The sequence below is a fragment of the Asterias rubens genome, chromosome 16, assembly GCF_902459465.1.
Source record: "Asterias rubens chromosome 16, eAstRub1.3, whole genome shotgun sequence".
Lineage (NCBI taxonomy): Eukaryota > Metazoa > Echinodermata > Asteroidea > Forcipulatida > Asteriidae > Asterias > Asterias rubens.
The window spans coordinates 3,628,069-3,655,266 of NC_047077.1; the positions used below are offsets into that span (position 1 = coordinate 3,628,069).

The 27,198-nt window shown below is 37.1% G+C and overlaps 1 protein-coding gene across 5 annotated transcripts in view; it reads left to right on the forward strand.

Annotated features, from left to right (window-relative positions):
* Nucleotides 1-17,180: 17,180 nt before the first annotated feature.
* The window catches only part of LOC117300689 (kinesin-like protein KIF13A), an 87,048-nt gene continuing 77,030 nt past the window's right edge, over nucleotides 17,181-27,198 (forward strand). For all 5 annotated transcript variants that reach the window (XM_033784420.1, XM_033784421.1, XM_033784422.1 and 2 more), the window contains exons 1-2: nucleotides 17,181-17,189; nucleotides 25,406-25,463. The gene's annotated coding sequence lies outside the window, so the exon portion shown is untranslated. The remainder of the gene's footprint in view (nucleotides 17,190-25,405; nucleotides 25,464-27,198) is intronic.

The window sequence follows — 27,198 nt, forward strand, 5'->3', positions numbered from 1 at the left end:
TTTTTGCTATCTTAGCCAAAGTGCAATACCATAAACTAGGGCACCCCTAAAGCTCTTGCCATAACATATGTTTTTTATTTTATATTAGTGACTGGCAATTTAATTATGAAACGCCACTATTTGTTTTCTTGTATACTTGTATGTCAAATGAAAAAAAGAGTCCAGTTTTTCAAAGCAAAGTTTTACCATTTTATATGAAATATGGTATTCTGCGATATTGATTTCTGCTGTTTATAGTATGAAGTAAAAAAGCTTGTTTGGGCTCGGCAGATTAGTGAGCTTTATGTCTGATGCAATTGTTTGGCATTTATGCACAAAAACCACCTGTACCAAGTACTCACAAGATTCAGTCTCTTTAAAGCTGATGGGTAGAAAATCAATATGTCAGCAGATAGTGCTTTGTTGTGAACCTCAGGAAGGAGTGCACAACACTTGATTATTAATGCCCTTGAAAGAATTGCTGGGGCGATAAATATAATTTTGATCCACCCCCCCCCCCCCTTTCACCATCCCCTCAAAACAGGGGAAATTCAGGCGTCAGTCTCAATCTATTTTAATTCATTTATTTAGAAAATTGTATTGGCGTAATGTACATGTGGCATTCAAGGTACAATCACAGTGCTTATAAAAAAAATGTAGAGTTCTGATGCCCTGGCTGGTGTAATGTGAAATGTAAAGACCTTAATAGTTGATCATGATTCATGTTTCCTTTAGGCTATACCAACCATGAACAGGATTTGTCAACAAAAGTGTTATTCACTGGGGGTCACTTGCTTAATTTCAGCATGGTTGTAAAATGTAGCAATGTTCGACATGATTTTGCAAGAGAACTCGGACAGAAGAACAATTTGTTGTCCTTTCATACGAGGTACATTTTGTATTATTTTAAAAAACATGCTACATTTTAGCAAGGCACCCTTGCTAAATTGCTCTAAAGTGAAAAGGGCTTTTCACACGACAGCAATTTAACTGGGGTCCCTTGCTTAATAATTTGAGCATGGTTGTAAAATGTAGCAATGTTTGAAAGATTTTGCACGAAAACAAGAACAGTAGAAACAATTGTTATCCTTTCACACGAGGTACATTTTTGTAAAATATTACAACCATGCTACAATATAGCAGGGGGCCCTTGCTAATTTGCTCTTGTGTGAAAGGTGCTAAAGTGGTTGCAATAGTTACAAGGGTCTATTTACTATAGAAGGACTACTTACATTAGGCAACCAAATCTTTTGTAGAATCGTAATACCAGATTTGTTATAGTTAAATAGTAAAAGGTTTTGACTGCCTCAAGTTTAACATATCAAATTAATGATGAACATAATAATAATACAGACATTTATATTGCGCTGTGATCTATATTATGGTACTCTACTGCGCATTACAAGAAATACACAAAAATGCAAAGAAAAAAAAAGAAATACAAATACACAAACCCAGCAAGAATGAATTAAATGGGTGAAGTAAACAAATGGGTTTTTAACTTTGACTTAAATTTAATAAGTGAGGACTAAGATCAGCAACAAGGAAGACATTCTCAATACTCAAACTGCCACTGATGTTTTTTTGCGACTCCACCTCAAAATGAAGTCTGATAATTGATAAATAATAATTAAATTATATGTACCGGTATTTATTCATGAATTGAATTATACTCTATGATTGAATGATGGTCTACATTGTATCTTCACAGACACAGCAATTGCAATTAGTGTACACACTTTCAGCAGAAAGAGTGCAGTAACCTGTGCGGGTCATACACATCTTGCATCTTATGACCTGTGTTATATTTCCATGAGCTAGGAATGAATAAACCATAGAGCTAGTAGAGTAGCTCTTAACCATGGGGACATACCCCATGGTTAAACTATAGGGCTACTCCATGTTTAAACCAATGGATTGCATCTTTTGTCTTTTGAAAGTTCTAAAGTATGTTTTCAATGAAAATGCAGACTGGCTTACATGTCAGAATTGCTAGAGCATTCATGCAACTATGATGTGTGGTGTTCTGTTTAAAGTGCATGTATGTCAATCTGAATATTTACAGAACATCCTGTTCTTTTTCATTCCATTTGTTTTAAAATGTAGGGGTCCTTTTTTTTTGCAAAATACCCATTTCAAGCTCAAAATAGTATATAAAAAAAAACACATTCTAAAAGCCTAGATAATTAAGCTATGACTTTACGATGATGTCATTGGTTGTAGTGTCAAATGAAATCTAGTTTAAAGTTTGTTATTCCCAAAATTCATTACTTCTGAGCCACAGCTGTTGCAAACTGGATTTTGACATCATCTGTGACAGGTTGCTGTATGCATTTGTTTTAATATAAATCATGTACATGGATCAACTGACACGTACATATGTGATGACCAGGTCCCAATTTCATGGTTCTGCTTACCGTAAGCACAGAATCGGCGCCAACAGAAGCAAGGAATTATAAGCATACAGGGAGCATATTGTATTTCACGGGTAAGCGGACGAATTTTGGCTTCTGCGCGTGGGTACTCCACGTTACTAGGCATTCTATGCTCACAAGGCTAGCGTAGAAATTCAGCGCTTGCACGTAAGTGGGGAATCTTGATCGTAAGCGCAGAATTCGGCGGTAAGCAGAGCCATGAAATTGGGCCCTAATTTGACCATGCTTTGAGCGGTTGAAACCGCAACTTGAAATTTAATAGAAGCTCTGTGCATTTTTTTTCTTTTTCTTAATATCAATATGTTTTGTTTGTTTAGCAAAAAAAAAAGGAAAAAAAGGTTGTCTTTCTTTTCATAAAACCAAGTATCAAATAGTTGTCATTCTAGACAGACTGCATTTCTAGTTTTGAATGTTTTGCTGTTTTTATATTAGGGTTGGTCAGCTTTGATTAAAGGAATACATTGCCTTGGATCGGTCGAGTTGGTCTTTGAAAAGCGTGTGTATCCGTTTGTTATCAAATGCATATGGGTAAAAAGATGTTGTAAAAGTAGAATACAATGATCCACACAAACATGCCTCGAAATTGCACGTTTTCCTTTTACCTCGTCGACTAACATGGTCGGCCATTTATGGGAGTCAAAATTTTGACTCACATAAATGGCCGACCGTATTAGTTCGCACAGTAAAAGGAAAACCTCGCAATTTCGAGGCAAATTCGTGTGGATCATTGTATTCTACTTTTAAAACATCTTTCCAACCATACATTTTATAAAAAACAGTTACAAACGCTTTTTATAGACCAACTTGTCTGATCCAAGGCAACCTGTTCCTTTAAGTTGCTAATGTTTTTAGACACTGTACGCTCAGTTCACTTCCATCATTCAGTTGAAGTCAATGAGAAATGTTTGTTTCTATCAATTTCATCAGTACAGTGCTATTCATGTACGCTACAGCCAAGTGTAATTGCACCATTACCCATTTACCCAACGCTAGACTGTTTTAGATGAACATTCTTCTCTCTAGTAATGGAAGGAAGAGGTGCATCTGTACTTTTTCCTTTTGTAAAAGCAAGCTATACTAAATGTCAAACGTTATTTATACAGAAAAAGCATCTTTTCCCATTTGGGAATAATGAACTGGTAGATGAAAAGCGGTTTGGAAGAGTGCAGGTGTTTTGGTTATTATGTAGAAACCAATAGAAATGTACATATATGATGTACTTAAAGTATGTCTTTAAAGCCACTCCTGACACTATTGGTAATTACTCAAAGTAATTGTTAGCATAAAAACCTACTTGGTAACAAGCAATGGAGAGCTGTTGATAGTATAAAGCATTGTGAGAAATGGCTCCCTCAGAAGTAACGTAGATTTTGAGAAAGAAGTTATTTCTCATTAAAATATTTGAATTGATTTCGAGACCTCACGCGTGAGGTCTCAAAATCAAGCCCTCTGAAAGCACACACCTTGTGCAACAAGGGTGTTTTTTCTTCCATTATTACACCAAGTGAAAAGACTGGTCTTTGACAATTACCAAGTACCAGTGTCTCAGTAACAAGGCGAGGCACAATCTTAGAAAACAATGAATAATGGTTTTTGCCATGTCTGTTGTGTCAGGGATTGTTGTTCACAATCAGCAAGGGAAATTGCCTGGTGAGCCAGAAATTAAGTACAAGCATCCAGTTGTTTTAAAGGCAAGCTTTCCTACTGCCCTAACTGCTTGATGATGACTAGAGCAAGCTAGTCGGAACTTTGAGACCAATTTAAGAACTCACTCCGCGGCAGTGCAGTTAATATTAGAGCAGTAGTCCCAGCCAATTTTATTGATATGTTCCGCCCAGGTAGTAGTTAAAAAGCAGGACAGCTCGTTTCAGAACTGAGAAGTCTCCCGAAAAATCTACTCTGCGGTAGTAGAATACAGTTCTTTGAACAACAAACTCTACCTTGCAAGTAGATACATACATGGTTTTGCCGCAAACCAAATATACATTGATACCCCACCATGCAATGCCTCAAATCCTGTATGCTTGAGAAACATGAAATAGGGATCTTGTTGAGCAATTTTCCCCTTGAACAATAAAAGTGCATTCAATAATGCACTATTTTGCCATGTATATAATTGCACTGTCGACTGTACATGGCCCTAAAAAGGCCAAAGTACATTCATCTGAACAGAACCCTGGACTAATATTTAAAAAAAAAAAAAAGGGTAAAAAAGAACGGCTTCCCTTTATGGTTTTCCCTACTGATCGATCCGTTCTACATCTTCATCACTTCAGACAACCTAAGTTGATTACAGTCCTGGGTAATTCCTCTCCCAACCAGTGTACTTTAGATGTTCAGCGACAAGTTAAACAAATGAATTACCGCCGGACCCTGTCACATCTTGTTTAAACTCGGTTGGGAGAATCGCAGAACGAGGAATTAAGTCTTGTAATCGGGAAACTGCTCACTTTGAGATTTTCTTTTTCAACTGTCTCTTTGAATCTGATGAGATACGAGCTGGATTGGATGAATGTTGACAGGTTGGAACTGACGTAAGAGTATTCCTTGCATTAGAGGGGGAAGACCAGAATTAGATCCAGGGATACTCTTGTTTGAGTATCTGCAGTTTGCTAGCAATTTCAATAAACAAAATTCTCAAGGTACAGACAATCTTTGAATCACTTTTGTGTTGCTGTTCTTAGCAAAAGTCAAGAAATGGTGCACAATCTTTGGAAAAACAGTTACAAATTCAGTTCATTTATATTTTTCAATTAAAGAATGTGGCAAAAAAGAAACACCTCAAAACAAAAACATTTAGGGAATTTTGTTATTAATTTTCTTTTTCTTCTCATAAACCCATCACATTTTGTATAAATGTACTCAAGGCCGATATTTGTCATACATAGCAAAACCTTGTACATGATTGCCAGCTGTTTGGTGGAAGTGTACGTGTACATGTTATGCATTAGTCATTTTAATTCCCAGTGCGGCTAATATGCCGTTTTCTCCATACATGGTTGAGTGGTTACGCTATTTACATTGCGTTTGTTTATACAAGAATACTACCTCGCATGTAGACTGCCAAATTCAAGCGCTACTAAATGTACACAGTACGCAATATCATGCCTCACTACACAATACAATCTTATGTAGTAATATGTTTGACTCGTCAAGTTTGGGTTAATAAAATGAAGAAAAAAATCCTGAAAACTGTTACCTGTTTGGTATTTTAAGAGGATGAACCAACAATGATGATGGATGGATGGACATTAAAATGTCAGTCTCTGTCAAGATTTATAAGGAATGATGCATCGGGATAAAGAGTATGATGCAAATTTAACATAAAATCGTTTGCAGTACCCGCTGCTAAAACTTAGGATTCGAACTGCCTCTAGCTACCGGGCAATCTCGGTGGTCTAGTTGGTATGACATTGCTCTAGAATTGCAAGGGTCGTGGGGTCGAATCCCACCCGAGTAAAATGCCTGTGATTTTTTTCACAGTACTCGGGGAAGTACTGAGTATACAGTGCTACACACATCGGTGTATATGGGTAAAACCAAAAAAATTAATATTCTTTATCCTGATGCAAATTTAACATCTATTAAATATATATTTGGTTTGTAATGTTTCTGATATTGCCTGAAATCATATAACAATGCACAACCTGGAGGGCCAGTTCCAATAGATATTGCTCATGACAGAGAAAACAAAACTACATTTTGAAAGAGACGCACCATAATTGGGGGGGTGGGGGAGGGGACGACTGGACCTTCTCTGGAACATCTATAAAAACACATCTATAAATAGGGGAAATTGAAAGCAAAGGACCATTGATTTAAAGACACTGGACACTATTGATGGTTGTCAAAGACCAGTCTTCTCACTTGTGTATCTCAGCATGTGCATAAAATAACAGACCTGTGAAAATTTGAGCTCAATTGGTCATCGAAGTTGCGAGAAACTATGAAAGAAAAAACACCCTTGTCACACGAAGTTGTTTGCTTTCAGATGCTTGATTTCGAGACCTCCAAATTCATGGAAAATTACTTCTTTCTCAAAAACCTTGTTACTTCATAGGGAGCCATTTTTCACAATGTTTTATAATTTCAACAGCTCTCCATTACTCAATACCAAGTAAGTTTTTATGCTGAAAATTATTTTGAGTAATTACCGTACCGATAGTATCCACTCCCTTTAATGTTTTTGAGACCTCTAGAATATCATAATGTACCGAAGATAACTATTGTCTTGTTGCTTCTTTTCTGGGGTAGCACACTGACTGTCAACAACATCAAATATTGATTGAGGAGAACGTATCTGTAATGGGATGTAACCGATCGGTGTCTCAGTATTCATCCAATGCACTCATGCGCAAAGAAAAAAACCCTGGGAACATTTGAACACCTCCAGCATAGCAGCTGTGGTTTTCAATCTTTTACTTTTCATCCGCTAAGGAAAAATCACCTCCAGTCTTCCCTTCATATAATGTAATCGCACCAAATTGTCTACAGTTTTTTTTTCTCCAGATATTTTTTTAAGGATGGCTTGCCCTGTCTTGGCTAAGTTGATTGTTATGTTTGGTGTCATAGTGGCACGGAGCGGTGAAGGGGGACTTCAAAAGGAGCACCGACTGCATTTGTTGACTCATTTTGTTGCTGGTAATGAAATTTAGAGGGACGGTGATGTGTTTTTTGGAGTACTGTTGGACAGATGTGGAACTCAGTGTGTTTAATTTGATCAGGAGTTGGCATTTCAACGAGAAAAGGAATGGGGTTTTAAAGAGGTTCTGTACTTCAGATAAGGGAATGGAGAGGTTTTCAATCAAAAAGGTGTAGAGTACGGGTATCAGCCAAGAAACAATTCACCTCTTATTAGCACACATTTGAATTATGGGAGACAAAATGTACGACAGAATGTGTTAATTTAATCAGGCACTTTTAAAGACACACAGGGTATTTCTCTATCTTAAATTGAGGGTACACCTCCAGGAATTACTCCAACAATGAATGACCATAAAAATGGACTTTGTAAAGAGTACTCGAGAGCTCAGAGTTGAAACTATACACAATTGTTAAAAACGACACACAGTTGAAGTGATGCAGTTTTAGAGGAGGTAATTTTTTCACCGAAAGATTATAATCTGAGTAAGAGTTAAGGCCTAAAGCTTTTCTCAGGCATCTGAAACCACACAATTGTGAGAAACGGCTCCCTCTGAAGTAACGTAGTTTTCGAGAAAGAAGTAATTTTCCATCAAAATATTTGAATTTGATTTCGAGACCTCAGAACTTAATTTTGAGGTCTCAAAATCAAGCATCTGAAAGCACACAAATTCGTGTGACAAGGGTGTTTTTCTATCATTATTTTCTTGGAACATCGAGGACCAATTGAGCCCAAATTTTCACAGGTTTATTATTTCATCTATGTTGGGATACACCAAGTGAGAATACTGGTCTTTGACAATTACCAATAGTACATTATACTCTACCTGTGGATGAAATAATACACTTGATAGTGACACAAATGGCATGTACCCTGTACAGTCTTTGCTCTAATTGTTGAAGTAAATGTTGAATTGTAACAGTTAAGGCCGAGTCACACTGCAGCGGTAACAATAACGATAACAACGCAAAGATAACACATTCTATTGGTTGAATTGCTCCACGCAGAATACCGCCAGGCTTATTCAACAACCAATCGAGGGGGTGCATTTTTAACGTTCTTGTTTTCGTTCTCGTTATCGAGGCCTGTGTGACCGGGCCTTTAGCCTGGAGACACACACTGCACGCAATACCATGCAAGCCCTCAAATATTGTAGACTTAACTGGCATTCCTAAATCATCAGTGAGCATGCAACAAAGCTTACAGACATCTCTAACCTGTATGACCACAGAGCACAACTTGTGACTTGGCACAAATGTCAGGATCGATAATTTCATTGTGCAGTAGTCCTACCCATCTGAAACACGAGGCTTGCCTTACTCTCTCACCTTACTACACTAGGTTTCAAATTAAATTAAGGTTGGGAAGACACTCACTATTCCCTTATGAACACCTTGAATATCTGACAGTATAATAGCACTGCTCTCTGGCTCTAGATTACTGTTACTGCAGTAACCTCACTGTGTTTGCAAAGGTCTTCCATACCAGTGGGAAAACCATCAATTAGATTGTGCACGTTTTAATGGATTTTGTATCTCCAAACACTCTATGTGTAGCCACGCCTGTTCCAATGCTCTTACATGTTGTGTACATGGTACAGGTGGGTTGTGGGGAGTTTGCATTTATGCAAATACTTTTAGGATGGGGAGACTTGTAAACAGCTTGTTTTGTACACTGTCCTTTAGCGAGTGCAGGTCTTAAGGTAAAAACATGTTTAAAGTTGGTAAGAGATCGAAGCTTGAGGTTTTACATTGAGTTTGTGTATTTATCGCTGCCCAATGCACAGCGCAACAGTGCCACCAATGTTTACTGTTTTGAAGCAAATGACCTCATCTGTTTATTTTTAACAGCAGCAGTACATTAGTTGACTGCATTGTATGTAAACGGTTCACAAGGAAACCCACTTATCGGCAGTTGACCTCTCTCATTAAAAATTTGCGTTGCGAGATTAGTATGGGTTACAGACAAATGCAGCGTGGGCCTTCAACCAACCCAGTGACGTTTGCTTGTTACTTGAACGCTAGCCTGGTTTTACTGTGCGTTCAGTGTACATAGCACGGGTTCCACCGCACGCGTAAGAAAGCCATGCTACATTGACTACCGTTGTCACGCTGTGTGCATGCCATCTTATATAACCACTGAAAATGCGTCTGATTTTCACCAATATTTTGTGTTTTTTCAAGGTTGAATTATTCCAAACCCAAATAATTCTGAATGCTTATGGAATAATCTACCAGTTAAACTCATGAGAAACATGCTTGAGAATATTGCAAATGGAATCTGTTCTCAAGTCTTCAGCAAAGTCAATGTAGGCCTACGTGCTGGTATCATCGGTAGCCACAAGCACTCTGCACGAGATGCCGGTAATAATTGACTTTATAGGGTTGTAGTAAAAATTACATGCTTACAAAACATTACAACTCATAAAACATGTGGACTAGTCAGATATACAATTCAATTCAATTCAATTCAACAATGGCAACAATAATGTACAATTACAACAATGTGGGATAAGCTTAGTTACTGGATTAATGGGTGTCCCAATTCGACCAGCTTAAATCAAGACGAGTGCTGTTACACGATCATTCTTACATCATGTAGTGTTTCAGCTCTTTTGTTAAGGGTCTACTCACAGGCCTGATGTTTGTGAAATGCAAAACTAAACTTGATTGACTGTTAAGAATGAGCATCTTTTGTTACAGTGTAGTGTTGTATAGAAATGACAAAATATTTGGCATGTTTTACATGTAGGCCTACACTCCATGAAGCATGGTTGCTGTGGAAATTGGAGACAGTTTATATTCAATGTAATTAAATTGTGATTTGACATTTCCAATAATTGACCTTGTGTCTAGCTAGCATTACCCTGTCCCTGTGTGTAACAAACAATAGAGATGTTAGGCCACTGTCTACAAGATGTTGCTTCTAGTGCTGTGTGATGGGAGAGGACGGAGCGATTCTAGCTGCAATTATTAGAGCAGAGTTTGATGGAGGCTTCAATGCTATTAGTCATGCATTAGATTAAAGGACTTTACATCTATTCAAGTTTCAAGGCAAAATATCTGGGAATGAATAATACATGCACGTAAAATTATGCAAACAATCAAAACAATCAAAATGATTAATTTTTGTGTGGAAATGCTTCATAATTTTGAAGTGACATTAAAGACTTGATTATTTTCTAGTCTTGTGTCTCAATTTAGATTAGATTAGATTAGATTAGATTAGATTTTTGTTATTCGTCATGCCCAGCATGAAAATCACTTCCCCGAATTTGCACATTAAAATACAGTCATTAAAAATATCACAAAACACATGAACCGTAGACATTAAAACAGCAACAATATAATCAAAATATCACATTGCACAAATAAATAGTTTAAAGTACATCAGAATTAAAATATACATAAAAAACAGAAACTAAACTAAGGATGACTTGGAAAGGAAAGGGGGTGGGAAAAGGAGAGAAGGAAGGGCGTGGGAGGGGTGGGAAGACAATACATGGGAACGAGGGAGAGGCCGTAGGAGACATGGATTGGGAAGTACGTAGCAAGTTATCTAATCAAATTGTTGTTAAAATAGGAAATTGCACTGGGTAAGAAGGAGAGACGATGACGACTAGTGTTGGATTTGAGTTGACGCAATCTCCCAGACTTATTAAAAACAAAAAGTGTATGAAGTGGGGTGGGTATCATCAAGTTGTATACTTTTGAGTTTTGACACTATAGCTGCCTCGTAGATGGAACCTAAATCTTTTACAGGAATACCAATGAGCTTACTAGCAGATCTAGTGATTCGTGGAGCTGCCATCGGGGTGTGCATAAATGTCATTAAAAACACCACAAATTAACATCACAACGAAAAACTGCCAGACGAATATTGAGCTTGAAGCCATGATACTTAAATCAGTCTGACCAGAAATAAAGAAGGACACGAAAAAACGGTACAAGAAGAAAAACCTACATTGAAATCGTGTCTATAAATACTTATACAATAATACAATACAATAAGCATTTATATACGCCCCACAAAGATCGGAGCGCTTCACAATTTACGATACAAACAAACAATGCAATGACAAAGATACAAAAAACACCAAAGCAAAAAGAAAATGGCCGGATTAAACAAATAAATGAAAGAAACTTCATGTAAAATTAATTACATCAAAAGAAATTATCTTCACAACAGGAATCAATCAGCCTATGGAGAAAGATGGTTGAGTTCACAGTGTACAGTCTGAGTAAAAGGAACACGTTGCCTTGGATCGGATGAGTTGGCCTATAAAAAGCGTTTGAAACGGTTGTTATAAAATGCATGTGGTAGGAAAGATGTTTTAAAAGTAGAATACAATGATCAACACAAATTTGCCTCGAAATTGCGGGGTTTTCCTTTTACTTTGCAAACTAACACGGTCGGCCATTTATGGGAGTCCAAAATTTGACTCCCTTTAATGGCCGACCGTGTTAGTCGACGAGGTATAAGGAAAACCGTGCAATTTCGAGGCATGTTTGTGTGGATCATTGTATTCTACTTTTGCAACTTCTTTCTACCCAATGCATTTTACAACAAACGGGTTCAAACGCTTTTCAAAGACCAGCTCGACTGATCCAAGGCAACGTGTTCCTTTAATTACCAACAATTTAGTATCATGTAAAAAACTGTCCTTGTTTCTTGAGACCTACATTGACATCCTATACCACAATATTTTGCTGGGAAGACTAAAAACACAAAACAGTGTCATAGAGCGGCTCCCAATTGGTTTGTTTCATACTTGAAGAACCAGAAGCAGCCCTGAGACAGTCTGTAGGCTCGATCAGGGCGGGCCGCAATGTTCCGTTGTATGCTCTCAAATGTTTGTTTTGTACGGTGTTAATTAAAAACACAAACAAGCATGGACTGTCAGGCGTCTCCTAGACAGGTGGCACACAAATTGTGTTATGAGTACACCATCTAGCTGGAATAGTGCATTGACCAAGCTGGAGAATTGCATTGAAGATATTTGTAACTGGATGGCACAAAATAAGTTCATATATGCATAAAATAACAAACCTGTGAACATTTGAGCTCAATCGGTCGTCGAAGTTGAGAGAGAATAATGGAAGAAAAAACATCCTTGTCGCACAAGTTGTGTGCTTTCAGATGCTTGAATTCGAGACCTCAGCTGGGGTCATGAACTCAATTCAAATATTTGAGAAATAAGTGAGAAATTACCTCTTTCACAAAAACTATGTTACTTCAGAGGGAGCGGTTTCTTACAATGTTTTATACTATCAACAACTCTCCGTCGCTCGTTACCAAGTAAGTTTTTATGCTTACAATTATTTTGAGTAATTACCAAAAGTGTCCAGTGCCTTTAAATGATTCTAAGACTGAGATACTTGATGTCCTCCAAAGTGATATTACTGGAGAATCTTCTAATGATATGTAGAACAAACCTCAATCCCTCAACAAGACCCTCTGCTACAGTGATTATCCTTCCTCAAACATATCCTGAGGAAAGTAACACCGTCAACAAAAGCTCCTGCTGAAAGCAAACAATCAGTTGATTGTTTTCTGACAAGCAATTCACAGACTCTGTGGAAATCAAACAAGAATTGAGACCCATGTTTGATATCACTTCAGAAATTAAATTATGGCCTGCTGTGCAAATAGAGTAAGCTTAGCACAGACAAAGTGTACACACAAATTTGCACAAGTGAGAAGTCATTCTGTCTGTCTTTGTAGGTGAGGCTGTATCTTCATTTTAAATAAGAGTGTCTATTGGTGGTCTAGATGTCCTATAGAAGGGTCAGAATAGGTTTGCACAGTAGTCATAGACGACCCAGATGCTCAATCAAGTCACGCTTAGATGGTTAACATAATTGAGTGTCATGGCTGAGTGGTTACGAGCATCAAATTCACGTTCTGGTGGTTAAGTTATGACAGTGTGGGTTCGAATCCCGGTTGCGACACTTGTGTCATTGAGCAAGATACGTGAGGGTAGAGGTTGATATTGTAATTTTTATGAAAAAGCCTTTGGAGCGCTATGGTTGCCCACAATAGATTGTATACTCCCAAGGGAGCTGAGAAAGATTAAAGGAATGCTATTGGGCAAATGACCAGGGCACTCATGTAAAGCACATTGAGACGGTTATTGTTATATAAAAAATTAGTTATTATTAATATTGAAGTATATGGACCAAAATTGGATTTGAATAAAAATGTACTTGTAACCTGGGCCCAAGTTCAGAAAAGCATAATAATAATAATAATAAGACATTTGTAAAGCGCCTAATGCAAAAGCCTCTAAGCGCATAAAGAGAACAATAGAATAAACAATGAGAGAAAGATACAATATACATGTGCAAATAAGCAAATTACAAAAAAGAAACTTTAGACAAATGAGTTTTTCAACACGGACTTAAAACATTGTAAAGTATTAGGGGTTGGCGAATATGCACAGGAAGACTATTCCAAAGAAACGGTGCGGCGTAAGAAAAAGATCTGTGGCCATAAAAAATGGAAGAAGCTCTAGTAGCAGAAAGCAATGACTGTTGAGATGATCGTAAAGTCCGAGTAGGGGAATAATGATGAACAAGTTCAGATAAATAAGCAGGAGATTGACATGTTTGAGCCTTGAAAGTTAACAGAAGAATTTTGTAAACTGTTCGAAACTTAACTGGGAGCATGTATTTTGTATGTTTGCTTTAATCACTTGGATTAAATGAATGTGTTTGCCCAAAATATTATTTTTACACTAGGCATTTAATAATTGTTATAAAACCACAAACAGTGGTTGTTTAAGAAAACAACTGTGTAAATGAAAAGCTAGCAAAGCTCGATGTTTAAATGATATAGGAGTTTGGGTGAATTGATTCCCCTCATAAAACAATACACAAATAATACATAAACAGTACATGTTTTTACTGGAACTTCCAGTTCAGAATTATTATCGAGTCAGGTCACCAGTGTTCATTGATGTGGGTACTTTTTGTAACACAAAACGCAATGTCCACAGATTTACATTAAACTTACACGATTTGAAGATAATGATAGTAGAAAGCTTCCCTTTTATATTACTTGCTGAGGTGCTGTAGATTTTTGAGAAATTAGTAAAACAATGTCACAAAAATTATTTTCATCCTTTTTTCAAGAGCCATACATCATGCCTGGCAGGACTTAATTAATTGACAACAGGACAGGAAGAATGCTAAAATTAGTATGCAGCGTATTGATCAATCTCAGTGAACATTTTATGTAATTAAGTGATGTTATATGGAATGTTGTTTGCTGTCTAACAAAAAAAAAAAAAAAAAAAAAAAAAAAAAAAAAAAAAAACAGGTAGAAATGCCATTTGCTTGAAACCAGCTGTTGTATCCGAAATCCTTGAGTTGCCTTAACCCATTGTTGAAAGTGAACACAATATCACATGTACAAATAGTACACATTGCAATGGTATTTAATTGATTGAAATTTATCCATACACTAAATGCTTTGATGGATCAGCTAAAAATAACCTGCGGACCCCCCCCCCCCCCCCCCCAATCCCTTGTTGGAATTTTTGTTTGATAGGTCATACTGTTTAGGGAGTAATTGAATGGATTTTAATTTGCAATTGAATCAGCAATTGAATCATTGGAATAAAGCAATCAGTTGCTATGAATGCTTGTGTATTATTTCAGAATGTGTATGAAGCGTCAATGCTATGAACTAATAAAATCTGTTGACTAGTACACTTGGAGCCAAAACAAATCCCTCGTTAAAGCAATATAGACAGGCGGCCAATTAAAGGCACTGTACACATTTGGTAATTGTCAAAGACCAGTCTTCTCACTTGGTGTAACCCATCATAAGCATAAAAAAAACAAGCCTGTGTAAATTTGGGCTCAATTGGTCATCAAAGTTGCGAGAAAATGATGAAAGAAAAAACACCCTTGTTGGATGAATTTGTGTGCTTTCAGATCGGAATAAAAGACTTCTAGCTAGAAGTCTTTAAATATTTTAGTCAGAAATTACCTCTTTCTCAAAAATTACGTTACTTCAGAGGGAGTTGTTTCCCACAATGTTTTGTACTATTAACAGCTCTCCAATGCTCGTTACCAAGTCAGTTTTTAAGTTAATATTTGTTTTGAGTAATTACCAAACGTGTACCTTCCCTTTAAAAGACTTTCATTTCTGTCATCTGTGGTAAAAAATGTATGGGTGTTGTGAGAAGGAGGTTAGTTGCAGATACAGTGCAGTGGTAATGAGATCTCTACTAGATACCCTGAGGACAAGGTTGCTTCTCTATTTCCATTGGTGGCCAGCTATTGATTTAAAGGGTTAGTCGTGTGAGACTGCTAGAAACATTGGTGCCAAACTTGTCTCCAGATGTAGATATTATTAATTGAAGGGCAGAAAGGGATCCCATTCACGTTGAACTTTGTTCAGCAGTCTTTTTTCTTTGAAATATAGCAGCTTTTCTTTAGAGTTGATCATTTTACCGACTTCTTACTTGCAGTTGAAATATGACCTAAAGCTCTCTAATGCAGAAGAGCTCTCCCTGATTTATAACAAAGTAAAATAATTCAAGTTTTCCCATATTCCGCCATGCTCTAAAGGAGTTTCCCCCCTCTTTTTCCCCCCTCTCAATCAGTGAGCTTTGGATTGTTTTCTTAGCCCATCCATAGGATTAATTTTCTGATTACCGGAGCAGAAATTGCAATCAAAATAAAACCATAACAATAATATGGAAGTCTTATATAGCGCAAACACATAACTACAAACATTTTCAAAAATGCACTGGGGGATTATGCTTCCTGTACCTTGTATCGAAGTTCTGATTCTCAATTTGGATGGGGATGAATAGAAATGTTAAAATAGAAGTCACAAGTTTAATTTCAAACTATTAAGGATAATAAACATCGATGGACATGACCCTAGATAGTTTGATGCCATTCACTGTGGATTTTAAAGACCTGCTTGAACAAAATTGTCAAGTCGTGAACTTTGCTGAATTTCATTTAAAATGTTTTCAATGAATAAGGAAATCGAGTCATATGATTGGAAATAGATTTTGAATACCCTCATCCAGCGCTTTTCTGAGAGATTTGCGAAAAGCTACGTTACGTAATCACTCTCAAAACGACATAGTATGGAGCTTCAATTTGTAAAGCCGATTTGTTGCAGCGTGGAGGTATAACAAAGCAAACTCCCCCTTTGACGCGTGCCGTCAACGATAAAAGTGTTTTAGTTTTTCAAAACCTTTAGGTTGGGGCCTGATTTCTTAATTGATAATTACGAAAAATTCAGAAGTGTACACTAATTAAAATTACATTTAAATGGTGAACAATTGCATTATAAACAAGTTAGCTGTTTGATGATAACATATTACCTGCTGCTGTACATGATACGCAGTACACAGTTCACAGTTCACAAACATGTGCCACCATGCACAAGCTATGCAGTACAATTATTCAAACAATTGCAAAATGCAAGGGACATATGAACCATGGTGGTTGCTTTTTCAAATAAATGTTTTAAATTTTCATAGAATACAGAAAATGTTTTAAATTTTTAGTAGATTCTGAGCCTTTTTAATACAATCTGATTTGGTCAACTCATCAACACTATTATGTATTATTATTTATATCAGGCTTCCAGAGGCAAAAATATATCAGCGTATTGAACGCTTTTGTAAAAAGTACCCGAATTACAGCAATATTGTGTCAGTAAAAGTTCCCAGATGGAGCAATATTGCTTCAATATTGCTCCATCCGGGCATTTTAACACTTGCACGCGCGTCACACGCCGCGACTGATGCAATGCTCACCATGTTGGGTAAGTTAGGTTTACGTGTATTAACGCCGCGTCGCCTAAAATGCGCACTTTTACTGCATAACGCACAGCAAAGAGTTATATATAAAAACGCACAGTGAAATTGCCCACAGTATGGCTCATTCAAGATTTTCACTTGCATTGAAATAGAAAAAAAACATAATAAAATTGAATTTGACTCGTGCAATATTGTCATAGCTCGTGCAATAAAGCCATCCAATATTATATTATTATTTCATCCCAATATGTTGACATTGATTGCTAAATATTGTTGTTGATTTTTCTTCTCTTTGCATGTGCCGTGATCCTCTTCTCTGGAATATAGGAAATCATCAAAGGTGGGTTTAACTCAAATGATTTATGATACTGTATACTGTCACAAGCCATAGGGCATCTCTTGGTGTGTATGCATGCGTTTGCACTTTGAAATCCTACTTACTATGTATATTATCCTGTGTAATTTATCACAAAAGCGCGAGTGGAATACAACAAAATATAGCGCTTCTGTGTCCCATATCCAACTCGGCTGTATTAATTTATCTTCCAGCCTCATTAAATCTATGAGGTTAGGCTGTGTTTTTGTTTTTGATTTTGCACGCGCAAAGTTTTGGAATGTAATTTTTTGCACTGACTGTATGCGAAACATGTCGCATTGACACTCACGCAGAGTGCAATATAAAAACTGGGAATAGGTTATAGCTTTTTATATCACACTCCAATTGAAGCATCTGATTGGTGGATTAGCGCGTACTGGAAGATGATAACGCAATACACGCATTTACTGCAATGCGTTTAATGGTTGTAAAGTCATTGTGTTTTAGCACAGCAGTCTTCCACACCGACTATACGTGTTATTTCAACTCTTTTAAGAATTGTTTTAAATTATCTTTAATAAACTAGAACACTCTGAATAAGGTTGAAACCTTGAACATCAATCAAATTGAAAAATTGTTTTGTGTAATTGTTTGTTTTTGTTGTCGTAAATTTGTCCTCGGGACCTAATTATGCATATGTATGGGAAGCAGTAGCAGTTATAGTTTATTCTCATAAATTCAATATTTGCATAATTACATGAATTGAATTGAATAGTACACATTTGATTATCATAAAAGGGGATGAGGAATATCAAAGTTACTCTGAAGCACTTCCTCCCTCCCTCCCTCCCTCAAATGTAAAGACTACTCTTTTGAAAACATGATGTAAAAACTATTGCAATACACCAAATGCAGGGATATATGCTCTCCCTCTTAAAGGCAGTGGACACTATTGGTTATTACTCAAAATAATTGTTAGCATAACAACCTACTTGGTAACGAGCAATGGAGAGCTGTTGATTGTATAGAACATTGAAATGGCTCCCAGCCCTGATACTTCGGCTTTTCAGGGGCACGGCAGTTTTGCCTTGACTTTTTGTAAAAATTTAGGGCACCAAGGCAATTTTCAAAAATTTGGCAGGGGCATCACGGCAATCATAAAAAGTTGCGAAGGGCACGACGGCAGTTTGAAAAAAAACCTCCGAGTTGCCTGTAAAAAATAGTTCTTCCAATTTTTCCATTTTCTAACTGTTACCCAATGAAAAAAGAAAGCATTCATCTAATTCAACAAAATAAAGAACAACTACTTACAATACACAATAAAAAAAATGTGTTCATACGTAATCCTACTATTGGTCATGCACGTTGTGTAGTTTTTCGTAGAGACGCTAAAATTTCCACGTAACTGCTCCATTGTGACACGATGTTGACAGAATAAATGCATGCGGTGTGCGACGCCTATGCTGTACATGATGGTACATCACATGTACCAAGCATGGGGAAAACCACTATCCCTGCAAAGACACGTCGAGTCTTTGTCTCAAGGAGTTTAGCGTTGGTTCACGCAATTTTACCACTAGAGGGCATTTAATCTCACGCTATCGCTTTGTTCCGAAACGCCCTCTAGCGTTCGATGTTTCGAGTATTTTTTTGTCGCACGCAAAGAACAACGACTAACGGGCCTGAAATCTGCTGTTGTGCCTTACGTGCGTCTATTTCGTTGCGTGAAATTTGCGTGAACTTTGACAACGTTGAATATAATTTGTTTTCGGGAGGAAGGGCACGGCGGCAATGATGAGAAAAGGGCACGGCAATCATTGCCGTGAAAAATTGGGTTTTTGAAGGGCATTGCGGCAATCGGTAGGGGCAACGACAGAAAGCCGTTGCCGTCGTGAAGTATCAGGGCTGGGCTCCCTCTGAAGTATCGTTTTTTGTTTTTTTGTGTATTCTTTTAAATTATATTATGGAAAGAAGTCATTTCTCACTAAAAGTGAAATAACTAAATTGAATTCGAGACGTCAGAATTAGATTTTGAGGTCTAAAATCAAGCATCTGAAAGCACTTGTGCCACAATGGTGTTTTTTCTTCCATTATTCTCTCGCCACTTTGACAACCAATTGAGTTCAAATTTTCACAGGTTTATTATTTTAAGAAAAGACGTTCGGACCACCATCACGTAGAACAAACTAGAAATCCACAATTCCAGCTTCGACAAGGATTTTATCAATTTTTTGTCAATGTATGTTTTTTTTCAAAACCAGTTTTGCTAATAAATCCTGATGTTCTTTTTCCTGTGATGCTTCCGACGAATAAATAAATACATAAATAAATTAACTAATAATAAAAATAAATATAATGAAGATGCACTTCACCTACTTGGAATTTTTTATTGAAATAAAAATTAAGCTGAAAGCCAATTTGGTAATTTCATATTTACAAATTATATTGAGCAAATCCAATTGTAGAGCAGAAGGCTGTACTCAATGCATCCTTGTCCAATGTTAACCTAATGTTTGGCCGTCCCACCCACATCAACTGGCCTTTCCCTCCAGCAAGTAATCTCTTTCCCTGCAGCAAGTAATCTCTTTTCCGTGGCTCACTTTCTCCTAATTTCCATCGGGGGGAGATAAAAAGTGTCGAGGGGTTTGCAAATTGTCTTCCAAGGCAGAACCCACCCATTGAGTCTATAATAGGAGGCTCAGTTTTTTGTGTGAAAATAGTTGCCTTAAGCCCGGTTCATAGTTCCTGCGAATGAAGGTGATGCGAATTTGATGCATGACGTAAATTTGAGGTAACAACTCTGTTTTCGCTGTGATATTCGCAAGAGAGTTGAGCACAGTCCAACCCCTGCAAAGTATTTGTTGCGAGTTTGTGACATCAACATTTGTATGGCATTCGTATTTGCAGGAAGTATTAACTGAGCTTTAGTGCTCTGATTTTGAGTCGTTATACGCTGTACTGGTACATGTAGGTTATGTACTTGTCATAGAGAATGTACCTTTTGGTGACTTCATACAAGGAAGCCTAAATGCCAGTTAAAGGCACTGGACACTATTGGTGTTTACTCAAAATAATTGTCAGCATAAAAACTGACTTGGTAAGGAGTAGTGGAGAGCTGTTGATAGTATAAAACATTGAGAGAAACGTCTCCCTCTGAAGTTAGCTTTTTGAGAAAGAAGTAATTTCTCAGTAAAATATTTGAATTGATATCGAGACTTCACACGTGAAGTCTTGAAATCAAGCATCTGAAAGCACACAACTTCGTGTAACAAGGGTGTTTTTTCTCCAATTATTATCTCGCAACTTCGACGACCAAAGCAATTGAGCTCAAATTTTCACAGGTTTGTTATTTTGTGCATTATGTTGAGACCAAGTGAGAAGACTGGGCTTGACAATTACCAAAGGTGTCAAGTGTCTTTAAAAGAGTTAATCTGCATGGAATGATATTTACCCTACAAGTGCTTCTGCGTCCCATGGTAGGCTACAGCTAAAATAGCTCAATAAGCAGAGTTAGAAGAGTGCAATACGCAGGGTGTAACATGGACCGTAAGATATAGGTTTACATCACACCTCTTGCTGCTATAATTCGACCTATCAAAACCACATTCAAGTTTGCTTTCAAGAGGATAACTAAACTAAACATATTTTAACACTGAATGCTAATATGTGCTAATAATGGTGATTGTTAAATAGCAACTGGATTTTATATAGGGAAATAGTTACAGAACTGTGTGCCAACCACATTGGGATTACTTTGCAGTTTAAATGTACTTCATGAAATACAACATTTAATAGATTATTTTGGGTGTGTAATGATGTACTTTACACGTACTATGTAATAGACCATCCTATGACCGAATCACTGAACTTGAACAAGCAGTCATAATGTTTTATCTTGGATTGGCTACCAATTTCTACTAGAATTTGAATGCATTATTTTATAGACCAAGTTGAGTAATCATCGTTAACTTTACATTGTTTACTCAACATAAACAAATTGATATTATGAGAACATTGACCCTAAGGAGCGTCCCATAGACGCTCAGATCCCAGAGATTAAGCTTGTCATCCCTGGGGTTTCTTCTTACATTTCACCTCTACTGCACCAGTGTCTGATAGTCTTCTACATCCAAGATACGTCTTGGCTCTTTACAACAAAATCCCTCATCTATCAAACTCATTCACCATTATTTATTCTGTCATTTTCCTTCCAATTCTTAAAAGGCAGCCTTAACCTCCAGCCTTTATTCCTCTAGTTTTCTATTAATTTATTGAGTCTTTTTTTCCCTCCCTTCTTTGGCGAGTTTCCATGTCGGCTTTCTCTCTTTGTCCATTTTTGCTGGAGGCTGTTTCAGAATTGATAATTTGGCGAACGTGATCTGCAATGTGGGATGAGCACATCTTGGCGGTCATTGCCAAACTGTACAAGACGGTGTATCCAGATAGGAAATAGCAGTGTGTGTGTGTTGGGGGCTGGTTAAAGGGCACTTGCTCATTGTGGGCCAGAAACATTTAAAGGGAAGGTACACATTTGGTAATTGTCAAAGACCAGTCTTCTCACTCCAACATAAGCATAAAATAACAAGCCTGTGAAAATTTGGGCTCAATTGGTCATCAAAGTTGCAAGAAAATGATGAGAGAAAAAACAACCTTGTTGGACAAATTTGTGTGATTTCAGATAGGAATAAAAGACTTCTGGCTAAAAGTCCTTTTTTATTTACGTGAGAAATTACCTCTTTATCAAAATCTATGCTACTTCAGAGGGAGCCATTTCCCACAATGTTTTAAACTATCAACAGCTCTCAAATGCTTGTTACCAAGTCAGTTTTTTAGTTAATATTTGTTTTGAGTAATTACCAAACGTGTACCATCCATTTAAACAGAATGTACTATTCAAGTGTCACTTTTTGAAATACGCATTTGGATTGACTTTATCTTTCTCAGGTGTCATTATTCTATTAAAGGCACTGGACACTATTGGTAATTACTCAAAATAATTTTTAGCATAAAACCTTACTTGGTAACGAGTAATCGATATAGTATAAAACATTGTGAGAAACGGCTCCCTCTGAAGTAATGTAGTTTTTTAGAAAGAAGTAATTTCTCACTTAAATATTTGAATTTGATTTCGAGACCTCAGAATTTGATTTTGACGTCTTAAAATCAAGCATCTGAAAGCACACAACATGTGCAACAAAGGCGTTGCATTATTCTCTCGCAACTTCGACGACCAATTGAGCTCAAAATTTCACTGGTTTGTTATTTTATGCATATGTTGAGATACACCAAGTGAGAAGACTGGTCTTTGACAATTATCAATAGTGTCTAGTGTTTTTAAAGACTGATTCTGTATTTCAGTATATCTTGGACTAAACATGGATTGTTTAAGACATATTGTGGAACAAACAATAGTTATACCAGCTTCCATATGTCAAAAATATGGAATTTGTTCATTTTGTGGTGTTATATCTACACATGCTTATAAGCATTGATCAGCACCCTTGAATAAGATGTGCCTATATAATGACTGGTGAGATTCCCCTCTGACAGTATTTTACCTGGTTGGTCATACTATGAATGTCCCATGCCTCATCATTCATTATAATGTCAAATCATCTACATGTATCACACAAAACAAAGCTGTTTCGGATAATGATGTCTCTCTTGGGTTCGAATCCCACCCGAGTAATATGCCTGTGATTTTGTTCACAGGACTCGGGGAAATACTGAGTATACAGTGCTAACACACATCGGTGTATGGGTAAAAACCAAAATGATTGTTCTTTATCACCCGATGTAAATTTAACATCTATTAAGATGTCTCTCATGAAAGGGAACTGTACTGGAGCACTCTTTTAATTCACTTAGTTGCCATCACTTGACTGGCTTCTTTACTAGTCATCTGGATGCAAATCCTCCTCTCATCAGGTGGAAAGCCCAGCAAAGGCAAAGACGTTCCAAGACGTTCCTTCCTATGTGATTATTTGCATGGTTGACTCAGTCCACTTGTTCAAATTCCTCATCTCTCATCTTTAATCAGTGGCAACCACCCATTTAGGGATTTTCTGTTGAAAACCGCAACAAAAAATCCCGATGTTTGAGCCAAGTAGCATCTTTCTTAAAGGCTAAATGACAATACACATAAAGAGGTTGGTGGTGTTACAGAAGCTGTCACGTGGAATGAAGTGAAAATAGAGAGGCAGAAAGCAGTGGGAATCAAAGCAAGGGTTTGAAGATTGAGCAAGGATTGATTGCTCAATTGGAAACTCAAAGCTGGCAAGCAAGGGTTTGAAGATTGAGCAAGGGTTGAGCAGCCTTTGCTCAATTGGAAACTCAAAGCTGGCAAGCAAGGGTTTGAAGATTGAGCAAGGGTTGAGCAGCCCTTGCTCAATTGGAAACTCAAAGCTGGCAAGCAAGGGTTTGAAGATTGAGCAAGGGTTGAGCAGCCCTTGCTCAATTGGAAACTCAAAGCTGGCAAGCAAGGGTTTGAAGATTGAGCAAGGGTTGAGCAGCCCTTGCTCAATTGGAAACTCAAAGCTGGCAAGCAAGGGTTTGAAGATTGAGCAAGGGTTGATCAGCCCTTGCTCAATTGGAAACTCAAAGCTGGCAACAGAGGGAAAAGTCATTCATTAGTGAATCAGGCCTTACACTACACCGAGGCAACGAAGGCAATTGTCTCCATGCCCCTTTGGTCATTGCTTTGGTGCCCTTGAAATGTTCCATTATTATCTCGCAACTTCGACGACCAATTGAGTTCAAATTTTCGCAGGTTTGTTATTTTGTGAATATGTTGAGATACACCAAGTGAGAAGACTGGTCTTTGGTCAAACCAATAGTGTCCGGTGTCTTTAATACTTGTTTATATAAATAGATCCTTTTCACAATAAAGAATAGAAACTCATTCACCCTACCGTATGAAAACAATAAATAAAAATGACATGTTTCTAAACAATGTGGATGACTCTATGTAGACATCAACCTTGTCCACAGTGACCCGACCTTGCCTCATTGGGACAAACGGATCTGCAAACTGATAAATTTGGAAATGACTCTGCCAAGTGTTCTATATTTATCCAATTGGACTCCAATATTAAATTCTGGAGTGTCATGGCAGTCTATACATGGATGATACTCTGTACATGAGGCATGTTCCAGCAATCATACACGTATGACAAGGATTGTCATGCTGTCATATGTAGTAACATTTAGATTCACCATTTTTTTTTACTCTAGATAATAATCAACAGATACAGATATTTCTATTTCTTGTTATATATATTTTTATGCTGAACATTCATACAAATTCTTATTGTATGATTTTTAAATTCTCCTCTTTTTTGTTGCATTTTGAAATAACTTGTTTGTATGGATGTGTATTTGTAATGTTTATGGTCAAATATGTATTTTTTCGAACAAATTAGCATGAAAACCCTTTACAAATATATATATATAAGACTTACTACAAAAAAAGACGATCAGAGCATACTGATCGCAACGTCAAGTTGAAACCAATGGTTCTTTTCAGAACCACCCCAACTCATTTAAAGATAATCATTACATAGTGTTTCTGCAAACCTTTCAATATCGCATTTCCACCATGCAAACATTTCAAATCCAACTTAAAATGTGAACTGGTTAGTTTTACAAGAAGTGAGACTACCTACAACTTATTACTGAACCATGCAGCTGTGTTCAAAGAAACTTGTTTGTATTCTAAACATGTGCGATACCTATGCAATGAGTGGGTAGTTGCCACTACGCTGCTCGGCTGAACATTCTTACAACTTCTTATTGTATAATTTGCAAATTCTTCTCTTTTCTTGTTGCATTTTGAAATTACTTGTTTGTATGAATGTGTATTTGTAATGTTTAGAGTCAAATATGTTGCATTTTCAAATAACTTGTTAGTATGGATGTGTATTTGCAATGTTTATGTTCAAATATGTTGTATTTTGAAATAACTTGTTTGTATTGATGTGTGTTTGTAATGTTTAGAGTCAAATATGTACTGTTTGGGACAAATTAGCATAACAAACTGTTTTAATTTGTAGTCAATGATAAGATGATGTGAACGTGATCAATATTAGCAGGTGCCAGCTTGGTTAGATAGAGGGAGTCATATCCCTCTAGGCTAGCCCTTAGGAATCTCTGATGACCGACCATAGAAAGTATGTCCCTTGACTTTGTCAAACATTTCCTGTCTCCATTGTTTATCTTCATTTTTTTCTTTCTTTTGCCAGACATTTGCCTTTGACCACTGTTTCCTGTCCACGGATGAAAGGAATCCCAAATTTGCAGGTAGGTTATTGGCAGTTGACGACCTTCCCGGGATGAATATTTGTCCAATTTGTTTTCCTTTCCTATTCCTTTAAAAAAATCTTCATTATGAAAATGAAATTAATGGAATATTGAAATGGTTTTCATGCAGGTACAGTATTCATGTTTATATACCTACTCTAATCTGATTGGTCAGAAATGGAGTCATGGAAATAGCTATGCCCTCAGCTTCGCTTTGGGCATAGTCATGGTTTTGACATCACATTGGGCCTACAATTTTAACTGTGCCCTCATAGCAGCCAATATTTCCATTATAATATATGCTTGTAGACATTGTGTATCAAGAGTTTGCTTAACTTTTTGACAGGAGTTTGCAAGGGTTAAAGGCAGTGGACACTATTGGTAATTACTCAAAATAATTATAAGCATAAAACCTTACTTGGTAATGAGTAATGTGGAGCTGTTGGTAGTATAAAACATGAGATTTGGCTCCCTATGAAGTAAAGTAGCTTTCGAGAATGAAGTAATATTCTACGAATTTGATTTCGAGACCTCAGATTTAGAATTTGAGGTCTCGAAATCAAGCATCTGAAAGCACACAACTTCGTGTGACAAGTGTGTTTTTTCTTTTATTAATATCTCGCAACTTCGACGACCAATTGAGCTCAAATTTTCACAGGTTTGTTATTTTATGCACATGTTGAGATACACCAAGTGAGAAGACTGATCTTTGACAATTACCAATAGTGTCCAGTGTCTTTAAATTGCAATCAAGTGTTATCCAGCTCAGTATTTTGTCTCGACGCACCCTTGCTGTTGTCTCAGCCTTGTTATCAGCACTAGCTGACTAGCAATGAAACAGTTGTTCCTTACATGAGCTCATAAACACAATTTCCAATATTGCAAACGCCACCTGTGGATGTATTTATATAATCTGTAATCTTAGGACATGGTTTAGGGCAAGTACCCCTAAACCTGGTTGACTGTCACACTACAAGTTATATTAAGTGTAATAGCTGCGACTACAAAAGCAATATACATGCTAATAGGAATAGTCTGTATTGATACACATTGACTTGTAAAAACATTACCGTGTTATGTATAGACCCCATGCAATATGCACAGCGTACTCACATGTGCCTATCCCGGGTATCATTTTGGGTATCAAAATCTTATACAAACATGCACAAAAGAGAGTTGCCACCCAAAATTATGCGCATTGTTCGAAGACACGTTCTATATTGTGTCAATAGCTCCCCCTTGCATAACGTGAAATGCTACAGGTACGCTGAGTTCACACGCGCGTTTGTACGCACAGAGAACAGCTATTGTCCAATGATCTGCCTCCTTTTTGAGAGTGTGACGTCATATGCAATGGGTCTATAGAGGAATTTTGGTTTGTTGTATTAAGTAGAAAGGATGGCGGGAAGACGTTGCAAATAAGATAGTAATGCATCCACACTGTAGCTGCTTCCCAGGTTGTATCATAAATTGAGTGTAATTCCTGGCTACATGGCAGTTACAGGTTGTTTGGCTTCTGACTCCTGAGCAAAGATATTGGCATAATAGGGAGACCCCAAACATAGGGCTGGATAGCTTAGTTGGTTGAGCACTGGCACGATAGTCTTAAAGGTCGCATGTCCAAGAAAATCACTGTTTTGATTTGGCTTCCATTATAGAGTAGTACATGTATGCATTTACATCCCAACCCTTCATGCCCTTCAATTAAAGAAAAGCAAACTGTCTATTTGATTGA